The sequence below is a fragment of the Galeopterus variegatus genome, unplaced genomic scaffold (assembly GCF_000696425.1).
Source record: "Galeopterus variegatus unplaced genomic scaffold, G_variegatus-3.0.2 Scaffold4280, whole genome shotgun sequence".
Classification (NCBI taxonomy): Eukaryota; Metazoa; Chordata; class Mammalia; order Dermoptera; family Cynocephalidae; genus Galeopterus; species Galeopterus variegatus.
Window position 1 is genome coordinate 126,068 of NW_007730391.1, and position 10,654 is coordinate 136,721.

Below are 10,654 nucleotides of genomic sequence, written 5' to 3' on the forward strand. Positions count from 1 at the left end.
CTTCATCAGACACAGTGCTTAGAAAAAGGGGACAGTCACATGCCTAAAACCTTGAATAGCAATACACACTAGCATGTGCTAAGTATCAAGTGGGTGGTATAGACAATATGAGAGTTCAGATAAGGTGTGTAAGGCAGAATAATTCTTTCCTCCTCCCCATGAAGGTGTTCATACCCTAATCGCTAGAGCCTGTGAATATGTTACATTACACAGCCAAGGAGAATTAAGGTTGCTGATCATGATGAAAATTCTAAGGTTCGATCCCTGTACCCACTAGCCACCAAAAAAAAGTTTGCTAGTCAACTGACCTTGACATAAGGATATTATTCTGGATTATCCTGACAGACCCAGTGTAATCATAGGAGTCCTTTAAGATGGAGGAGGGAGGCGAAAGGGGAGGCCAGAGTCAGAAAAAGATTTTAAAATGCTACACTGGTGGAGGAAGGGGCCACAGCCAGGGAATGCAAGTGACCACAAGAAGCTAGAAAGGTCAAGGAAATGGATTCTCTCCTAGAGCCTCCAAAAGCAATGTAGGCCTGCAAAAGCCTTAGTGGGCCCTGTGAGACCCATTTTGACTTCTGGTTTCTAGAACTGTAAGATAGTAAATTTTTGTTGTTTTAAGCCATTAAGTTTACAGTAATTTGTTACTGCAGCAACAGGAAACTAATACAAGGATGCTGAAGAGAAAGAAGAATCAGGGACAGCTTCATGGATAAGCTGGTTTTTGAGCCGGGCAGTAAAGGAAGTGACAGTAGAAGTAAGAGAATTAGAGTCATAAAATTTATGTTCTAGACACTGAACTCTAATAAGCTTCTTATATGCTTTAATTCACTTATCCTCACAAAAACTCTATGACGATAGTATTCTTTCCCCTTTTGTAGATGAGAAAACTGAGACTTAGAGAGGTTAAGTAACGTGTGCAGTCACTACAGTGCAGTATAAGTCACTACAACTACTTAATAGCTGGCTTTTAACAACATGACGGCAGTGACATTTATGACATCTCTGTGCTTAGAGCGCACAAGCACGCTGCTGAGGATGTCACTGGCATGATCTCATTTAATTCTCTCAGGATTGCATGTAGTGATTTATAATTTTTCTGAGGCCTGGATTTATCTGGCCAGTAATATAGTTGGGTTGGAGAAGAGACTGGCGCCAGATAATTCCATCAGGACACAACAGCCTGGAAGAGTGCTATTGAGTACCCCAAATGAGGGTAGAAACAGGGCACGGGAAGAAGAACACAGATTGCAGAGACAATCTGCTTCTTTGTTGAAATGTAGATCCTGTATTGAAAAAGCTTCCCTTTTTGCTGCACTTTAATGAGTTTAGACACATTATAATCGGAATTAATGAAAGGTATCAGGATTAATAGTGCTGCAGACCAAACTTTTCCACTTACCCACAGAAGTATGGGCAGCAGTCATGCAAACTTCTCTATAATATGCCCCATTTCTCTCCGGCAGTGGTAGCTCACAGAGAATGTCTAATTTTCTGGCTTTTTTAAGAGTACGAGTAGAAACTTTCTTACTTAGGTTCAACAGTGTGTTAATTCAACAACAACAAATATATTTATTGAAACCTACCATTTATAAGAGCAGTAGAGTAGTCTCTATAGGAATCCCCAAAGTGAGTAGAAATCAGTCTGAAGACACACCTGAACAAGGGGGGGTCGAATGTCATTAGAAGGTAGAGGTGTATAGGTATTAGTTGGTGTCCGTAATTCTGTAGAATGAACACTGGCTTCTTTTCAAGTAGGTGTATATATATTTGCAATTTTCTCTGCCTAAATATAGGAACCACTTAAGGTGTTTAGAAAAGGCTTTGAAACTCTAATATGTAATACATAAAATTCTACCCATGTTCTACTTATGTGGAATCAGTTTTGCTGTCTTTTAAAGAATCGCCAAAGTAAGATTCATGAATGTTACAGTATTCCTCCTAAAGAGAGATTTTGGTTCTCCATTATGAGGTAGAAGACAGATTCCCTTTATACCACTTCCTCTTCTCTTGTGAGTGTATCTGTGTGTATTCATTCATGTAGACTAGTCTTCCCCCTAATTCAAAGAGTGATTTAAGACCTTTCACTTCTGACTTGAGTTAGTAAAGTAAGTCCCTACCCAAAGGGGTTTGATTTTCTCTCCAGTTAAGTGATCAAAGCTAAATCCTCAAAGCCTGAATGTCTTGCAATAGATTCTAATAAGTTCTGAGTTGGCCATTCTTCTTAGTTTTAATGAAAGCAAAAGGTGACATTTGCATTTTTGTCATCTCCATTTCAAAGTATTTGTCATATTATTAGATTCAGAATCACCCTGAATGGTTCCACATCATTAGGATCTGTCTAGCCATTCCCAAAAAGCTATCCCTGCCAGAGTGGGGCCCCATTTCGACGTAAGCGATACATAACACCTGAATACATAAACATTGGAATTGTGTATGTCTAGATTACTCAGAACCAGAAGTTATCATGAAAGGAAAAGTAGGGTAATCTGGAATTCTCACACAGAGTTCCTTAACTATTCTGCAGTCCCTTTAAAGTACCATGGGTACCCCCATTGCATCCCTCATGTCTCTCCACAACATTAACACACCCCATCAACAGCCTTTGTGCCTGCTCTGCTTTGTTTTCTTTGTTCTGCCTGCAGGGTATTTTTCCATTTCCTCAGTTAGCTTTGAGGGAATGCGAAGGGTGTGTGTATGCGTGTGCACGTGTGCGTGTGACATATATACTACAAAACCAACTTGGTTATCCAGCCATGCTTACCCTCACATTGATAACCACATTGATGACTTACATGGTTATCCAGCCATGCTTACCCTCACATTGAGAATGTACTTCTGGTCTTTGAGTGACCTAAACCATCATGCTTGGTGGGTCCCTGGAATTAGTAAATTATCCACAGCAAATGTGCAGCATTTGGCAAATAAATTTTAGAATTAGGGTATTTTAGGGCTGGCCCGTGGCGCACTCGGTAGGTGCAGCGCTTGGGAGTGTGGCGGCGCTCCCGCCGAGGGTTCGGATCCCGTATAGAGACTGGTCTGCTCACTGGTTGAGCAGTGCGGGGGTGACACCGAGGGTTGCGATCCCGTTGCTGGTCGCGGTGCGGGCGCCACGCTGAGGGTTGTGATACCGTTACCGGTCACGAAAAAAGACAAAAAGGAAAAAAAAAAAGAATTAGGGTATTTTATTTTCAGTAACTTTTTTATAGAAATGTGAGACTTTGAGCTAGTAAGTTTTTGGTACAATTTCTAAATACGCAAAAGTTCAGGAAGTCTTTGCAAGTATATTCTCTCCTAATTATTTAAAAATTAGAAACTCTAAAAAGAATTGGGGGGAGTTGTGCTAAAGAATGTTTTTTTTTTTTTTTTTTTAAATAAAATACATGTATTGTGTCTTAAAGCATTGTGTCTAGCCAAGGTGAAATTTCCAGGTTTGCTATAGCTCTGTTCTCATTCTTCTTAAGGGGATTTTATCCAAATATTTTGTTATTGTTGGCCAGAAAGCAAATCCTAAATCTGCCGTCAGTGATTTGTTTTGTTCAGTCTTAGCTTTTGGACCAAAATAATAACCACTTATTTTGCCAAAAATTTAGCATTTCTGCTAATGCATTCTTGACAATTGCACAATACTCTTGGCTGTTGTGAAAATTACTTTGCTTAAGATATGTCTATAAAATATAAGTATATAAAAAATATGTAAGTTTATAAGACACAGATACACAACATACACTCATTGCATATTTGTACACCTATAAGCTAAATGATAGCTCTATGGCAAAATGTGAAATTCAGTTATTTGTATGCTTTGAGAAAAAAGATCAAGCCAAGAACATTTGTTTCAATTTGTTTTCCATTTTCAAGAGGTGAGAGATGGGGAATATTGTGAGTACTGGATAATTTACCCTTACCCTCATATTATCAACTCTGTGGGTTCTTAGGAGTATCATATTATAAACACTGTGTAGGCATATTTACAGAGGAATTAGCACAGGTAAGAGTTAACTTAGAAAGAAATGTTTAAAATGTCCTCCAACAGATAATCAAGTTATTCTCTTGGATTTTAATGATCAGTTCAATAGAGAAGGGAAAGCATTTATATTTTCCTAGAGTAGCAGTATAAAAACGACTGTAGAATTTCCTGTTTGAACCAAGAGTGAAGGAGAGCTGCAAGCCCTTTGCTTCCTGAGTGGCCACATTCCAGCTGTGCAGACTGGTCATAGCACATCTGCCAATCAGAGTGGGCCCTGGAGGGAGGGAAGCCCTTGGATGCTGCGTCTTGTTTACATGCATCGTGACTCTGTTTCTCTCCTCTTCTTGTGTACCACTAGGAAGATTAGTGGGGAAATTTGCTATTACATGCCTAATAACTGTAGAAAACTAGGATCGCAGCTACAACAAATGTCATTCCCGGCAGAGTTTTAGCTCACCTTTAGCTACAGGTAAGAGTTGTTGCTTTGTTATAAGAGGATAGCTGATCTGTATTTAGCTTCTACTTAACTTTTCTTAGCAAAACGAGCAGGCAAAAAGCCGGAGAGGAAAGATTGAAAAAATGATTAAAATCAGCCCTGTATTACTATGACTTTAAAATTTTAGTACTCAGTAAGTGAAAACCATGATATTTTTATTTAAGGGAGGGGTAAAGTCAAATTAAATTAAAACAGAGAAGTTTTAAAAGTTGCAGTAACAATCACAGTGTAGAGCTATTGTAACCAGAAACTCATTATTATGCATTCTGAGAGCATTATATCTAAACAAACATATTTTATTGTGAATCTTCTTGTTAGTTTTTCATAGAACAGTGTCTGTGTGTGTACTCTTTGGCTTAAAATTTTTCTTTTTTATTATGAACACATTCAGAAAGAATTGGTACATACATTTAACTATGTAAATGCTATTCTTTTTCTTCCATATTTCTTTCTAGAAGTTTTAGAGTTTGTTTTTATTTTCCTCTTTATCTTGCTCCACCAGCAATAAAATTAAGGAAAAAATTAAAAAATTCCTGTCTAATCTTTGCTTTGCCATTAAATTCTATCTTGTTGGCATTAATTCAGGCTGTAGAATTCAGACTATAGAAAACTGTCTTGATAATATTCCATAGGATTTTTTAAAAAGTCATTACATATGACTGTATTGTAGTTTGTATATTCTTTTTATATTATTAATTTTTCCATAACAGTGAGGCCATTTAACTTCATTTATTTTGTGTTTTTAAGCATACACTGGAAAAAAAAATTGTTACTCAGATTCAAAAAGATACAACCTGTGGGTTTTGTGGTTGTTTCTCTTGTATGTGATAGTCTTCAGGTTGATTAATAGCATTTTACCGCAGTCCGGAAGGGCACTTTTGAAAACTTCAAGCAGCTGTACTGTTATTTCTTATCCTCTAGCAGTTTCTCAACCTTGGTACTATTGACATTTCAGGCAACAGAATTCTTTTTGGGGGGGCTGCCCTGTGCATTGTAGGACATTTAACAGCATCCCTGGTGTCTACTTTTTTGAAAACTTCAAGCAGCTGTACTGTTATTTCTTATCCTCTAGCAGTTTCTCAACCTTGGCACTATTGACATTTCAGGCAACAGAATTCTTTTTGGGGGGGCTGCCCTGTGCATTGTAGGACATTTAACAGCATCCCTGGTGTCTACTTACTAGAGCTCCCTCCTCCCCAGTTGAGAAAACCAAAAATATTGTATATATAGCATATTACACCTAATCATTGGTGAAACATTGCAATCCAACTTCTGAAATGTTCTGGGTGATAGATAGTTAAGGACGAGGCTGTACTGGTCTTAGTGTATTTGCAGATGTTGTTGTTAGCTGACTGCTCATTTTCCCCCCACCCCATTCTGTTAGAAGCTTCTGCCAACCATGATTCATGGAATGATTTTTTTGAGCTGAGTAATCTGTGGCTTTTCAGTTTCCTTACTTTCGTTCCTTAGCTAAATCTGTTTTGGTCTTAGCAAAGTGTTTAACACAGCAAAGATCTTTTAAAATGGAATAATACACGTAATGATATATTTTCCAAGTAGATGATTTTAACAAACTATAAAAAGTTTTTATGCCTGTCCTTCGTTGTGTCCTTTCTACCATCTCTGTCAGGCAAGTCTTCTCAACTCTGATGAAGAGTCTTGTACAGGGAAAGACATAGCTACCTTTAAACAGTCCTTTGCGAAATCTAATGGTATGACAGCTTGTATTTAAGAACTTATTTTCCAGGGCTTTTTTAAAGAGCATTTTGACGTGTAACTGTCTTCTTTCTTTACAGATCGCAACGAAAGAAATAAACCAGAGCATCGTTCCTCAAGGTATGAATTTATAATATTTAATAATTTTGTATAAAGCTTCTCATTTAAAAAAAATATTGTTTGGAGACAAAGCAAGTGTCCCTTTTACTATATTTGAATCTTCTGTGGCATTCAGAGAAGCTTCACAAGAGAAAGATTGCTTGTTCTTTGAATAAAAATTATTTATACAATTATTGACTATCTGGAAGACATGTTTTATTTTGAGAATTCTTATCAGAGACATACATCTTCATAAAAATTTATTTTATTCTCATTTCCTTCCTTTTTTGACTTATTTTCCTCTCCTCTCTTTAACTAGTATTTTTATAAATGTTTATTGTTGTTATCCTAATTATACAACTAACATAGGCTCATTGTAGAAATTTAGAAAATATTAAGAAAAAAATACAAAGCATGAAAAAAACTAAACAAAACTCAGCTTGCCTTCCATCAGGTGGAGATGGCTGGCTACTGCTAACATTTTGGTATATTTCTTTCTAGACTTTTTGTGTTATGTATATAAGTATTCAAATGAATTCTTTTAACTTCTTGTTAGGTAATTTCAATGGCCGGGAAGGTTATGTCACTTAAGCCTCTCATCCACACTGAGAGTATGTTTTACTAGACCTTCATCAACACTGAAGAGTATTTTAAAAATCCTTACAAGTTGGACCAGCCAGCTGCAAAAAACAAAAGGGGGGCTGGCTGGTTAGTTCAACTGGTTAGAGCACAGCCTTATAACACCAAGGTCATGGGTTCAGATCCCCATACTGGCCAGACGCAAAAAAAAAAAAGGCAGTGGAAAATTGTCTGCCTTCCTCTTCTAAGCAAGACTGACAAGCTATGTTTGATATTTTTAATCCATTTCTATGGAAGATTACAATTTTTCTAATATAACTTTCTATTTATTTTATATTTCATCACTTTTTCTTTGTAGTTTGTGTTGTGAGAATTGATAAAATAATGCATTCCTTGGCTTGATTGGTCTGATAAGCCAAACTCTTGTGCTTTTTTAAGGGATCAAACCCTAGAATGCATTGACCTCAACAAATAAAAATATAATATCTATGAAACTCCATTACTTAGAATAGCAGTGCAGTTTGTAGAAATCATCAATCAAAATAAGTTAGTGAGACCTAATCTGAGAGAAGAATATAGCTGGGTATATAAAATGTTGACTGATTTTTTTTTTCAGGTATAGTTTACATACATTAAAATTACTGGTTTTTTTGTGTATGGTCCTATGAGTTTTGACAAACATATATAATTATCTCTCTATCACCCCAATCGTATAACAGTTTATATGATTGATTTTTTTAATACTTAAAAAAAATATAGCTAAAAAAGGCAACCTAAGAGAGAGGACTTGGACAGCATACTTAACTATGGGTGACATAAAGTTGAAAGGGTAAAAATACTTAGGATGATAAAAACAGGATCCATAAGACCCTTGACATACTGAAGGCTGGATTGAGTTGGGCAATGTAAATTTTAATAGGAACAAATGCAAATTCTTACACAGAAACACCAGTGGTACATAAAAAAGGGAGACGTGACTTAGTAATTAATATGTTTGAAAGTTTTGAGGGTTTAGCTGTTTGTAAATTTACTGTTGGTCAAAATTTTATGTCATTGCCTCCACCTCTCCCCCACAAATCTCCGCATTAATTTGATTACATTGAAAGAAGTGTTATATCCAGTATAATAAGAGGGGTAGCTCTAGATGACACTTTTGATATTCTATCCGACACCACGCTTCCCAAGCGGCGCACTATCCAGTGCGCCACCGGGCCGGCCCTAGATGACACTTTTGATATTCTATCCGAATCTGGGTCCACAGGCCTTGAAAAATTGAAGTATGCAGTGGAGTGGCTATATTGATATCATATGGGAGACTTAAACAAACAAACACACACACACCAGAATCCCATGTCCCACCCCAGGGATTCTAGTCAGTAAGTCTGAAGTGAATCCTTGGAATCTGTATATTAATCAAGTCCCTCTGATTCTGATGCATAGCCAGGTTGGGGACCACTGTTCTAGAAAATGGCAGCTGAGGTAGGACAGGGAAGATGAAAGAGAAGAGTGGGATAAAAGTCAAAGCTGACTCACAGGAAGACTGGTGTGAGGAATTTGGAGAATTTATCCTAGGTGTGGAAGTTTGGGGAGGGGTATGGGACAGAAGTGATAACTGGCTTCAAACACTCAGAGGCTGGTCCACAGAAGAAACTAGCAGAATTGTACCTCATAAATGCTATTCCCTACTAAGGGTACGCCTGGCCCTTGGAAGAATAGCTGATTTCATGTCTGGGACAGGGGAAAGTACAGCTGAGCCTAGACTCCTGGTTGTGATGATAAGCTAGGGAGTGCTTAGCTAATGGGATCATGTCAAAAATGTACAGGCAGTAGCTTTAAGAGACTTTCTCTGGCCAAATTTGGGACGATTTGAGTATACAAATAAAAAGATGATAATGGATTATAATATATTGGGTTTAAAACAATCCATGTAGAAGGAATGATAGAATTTAGAAAGTCATCATTTTGCAATTCTCAATGTAATAGTTGATTCAGGCAAGGATCGTTAGTATTCTGTAAAAAGTTGTTGGGGAACAGATATTCATACTGCTTTAAAATATCACCCCACAGATTAATTTTTAATTGCAAAGGGGGAAATTTAACCTTTTCAATGGAGAGATCGAGTAGTCACCATCTTAATTAAGTAGTCAATGTGTATATCATCACTAGTGAGACAGCCTGACAGTACGTGCCTCCAGGTGATGCACTAAGTAGTACACAAGATAACGTGGATATAGTAGTCCTAGCACACACAAGAAAGGTAGCATCATGAAAAACTTATGTAAGGGCTAGGAGAATATTCTAGATTAAAAGAGACCGAAGAGACATTAACAACCAAATGCAGTATGTGATTAAAAAAAAAAAAGATCTGGGGTCTGGGGAGGAAAGGGCCAGGCGGAGGGAAAATGGGGGAGGGGTTGGTCAACTGGTACAAAATTACAATTAGATAGGAGGAATAAATTCTGCTGTTTTGTTACACAGTAGGGTGACTATGGTTAACAGGTAAGTTTTGTATATTATATAATAGCTAAAGGAGATGCTTTTGAATGTTTTGCTGCAAAAAAAAAATGATAAATGCATGAGGTGATTGATGTATTAACCGCCCTGACCCAATTGCTATACAACATATATATGTATCACAATATCAGATTGTACCCCATAAGTATGTACAATTACAATGTGTAAATTAAAAAAAAAAAAAGTGCGGCTGGCCAGTTTGTGCAGTGGTTAGAGTGGGGTGTTGACAACATCAGGGTTAAGGGTTTGAATCCCCATACCAGCCAGCCACCAAAATAAGTAAATAAATAAAAATCTGGGATTAAAAAAACCCCAAATTAAAAGAAAAATGAGGGGCCAATTGGGAAAATTTAAACATGGATTTTTATGTTAGGCAATATTTTATTAACAGTACTTTTTTTTTAGTTGTAGGAGTGTTAGTATGCAGGAGAATGTCATTCTTAGGAGATATGTGCCGAAGTATTAGGGGTAATGTAGTCTTATGTTTTCAGCCTACTCATATAATTCAGGGGGAAAAACCCAGAGTGAGTGATAGAGGCAAATGTGGGAAAATAGTATTAATTGGTGAATTGATGAAAGGTATACAGACATTAATTGTACTGTTTCTTCAACTTTTCTGTCGGCTTGCAGTTTTCCAAATAGAAAGTAGCAGTGAACACCGGGTGCTGTAGGCTTTAAGAAAAAATAAATAAATAAAGTAGCAGTACAGGGAACTGTTCTGTGTGTTCCTGGGAGTCCGAAAGAGTAGAATGCACACCTGTTGGTGCAAATTTGAGGGGATGGATTTCTGCACAATATGAAGAAGAACTTCCTGACAGATTGGTCAAAGATGGAATGGGCCACTCGTGAAGGAATACTGTCACGAAAGAGCTAAACAAGCTAGCGCTGGGAATAAAAACAGAGAAGATTCAGACATGGCCAAGTCATTATTCTCAGTGGCTCCAGCCCCTTGCTCACTCACTTAATGGCCAATAAATATTTGTTGAGAATCCCTACACTGGCTCAGGATACGATAGAAAACAAGAAAAAGTCTTCAACTTCATGGAATATCCATTATTTTGGACTTATGCTCCCAGTCTCTGAGAGTCTGTTACCCTAAAGTCAAGATCTGAGTCTTCCCAGTTCTATTTTGACAATGCTGTGGTACTCTTGAGGTTTTCAGAAAGTATTCTGATTATTCTTTAATCTTTAGTTTATACTGTCACTTAATAGAGTACCTGGTCCACAAAAAGCACTTAATAAATAGATGTTGAATAAATGAATGTCAACTGTATTTCAAG

The 10,654-nt window shown here is 37.2% G+C and overlaps 1 protein-coding gene across 1 annotated transcript in view; it reads left to right on the plus strand.

The window, feature by feature from the left end:
- Positions 1 to 6,045: 6,045 nt before the first annotated feature.
- SH3D19 (SH3 domain containing 19) overlaps positions 6,046 to 10,654 on the plus strand; it is a gene marked incomplete at its 3' end in the record, with an annotated part of 63,375 nt that continues 58,766 nt past the window's right edge. The window contains exons 1-2 of the mRNA XM_008587202.1: positions 6,046 to 6,178; positions 6,263 to 6,302. The remainder of the gene's footprint in view (positions 6,179 to 6,262; positions 6,303 to 10,654) is intronic.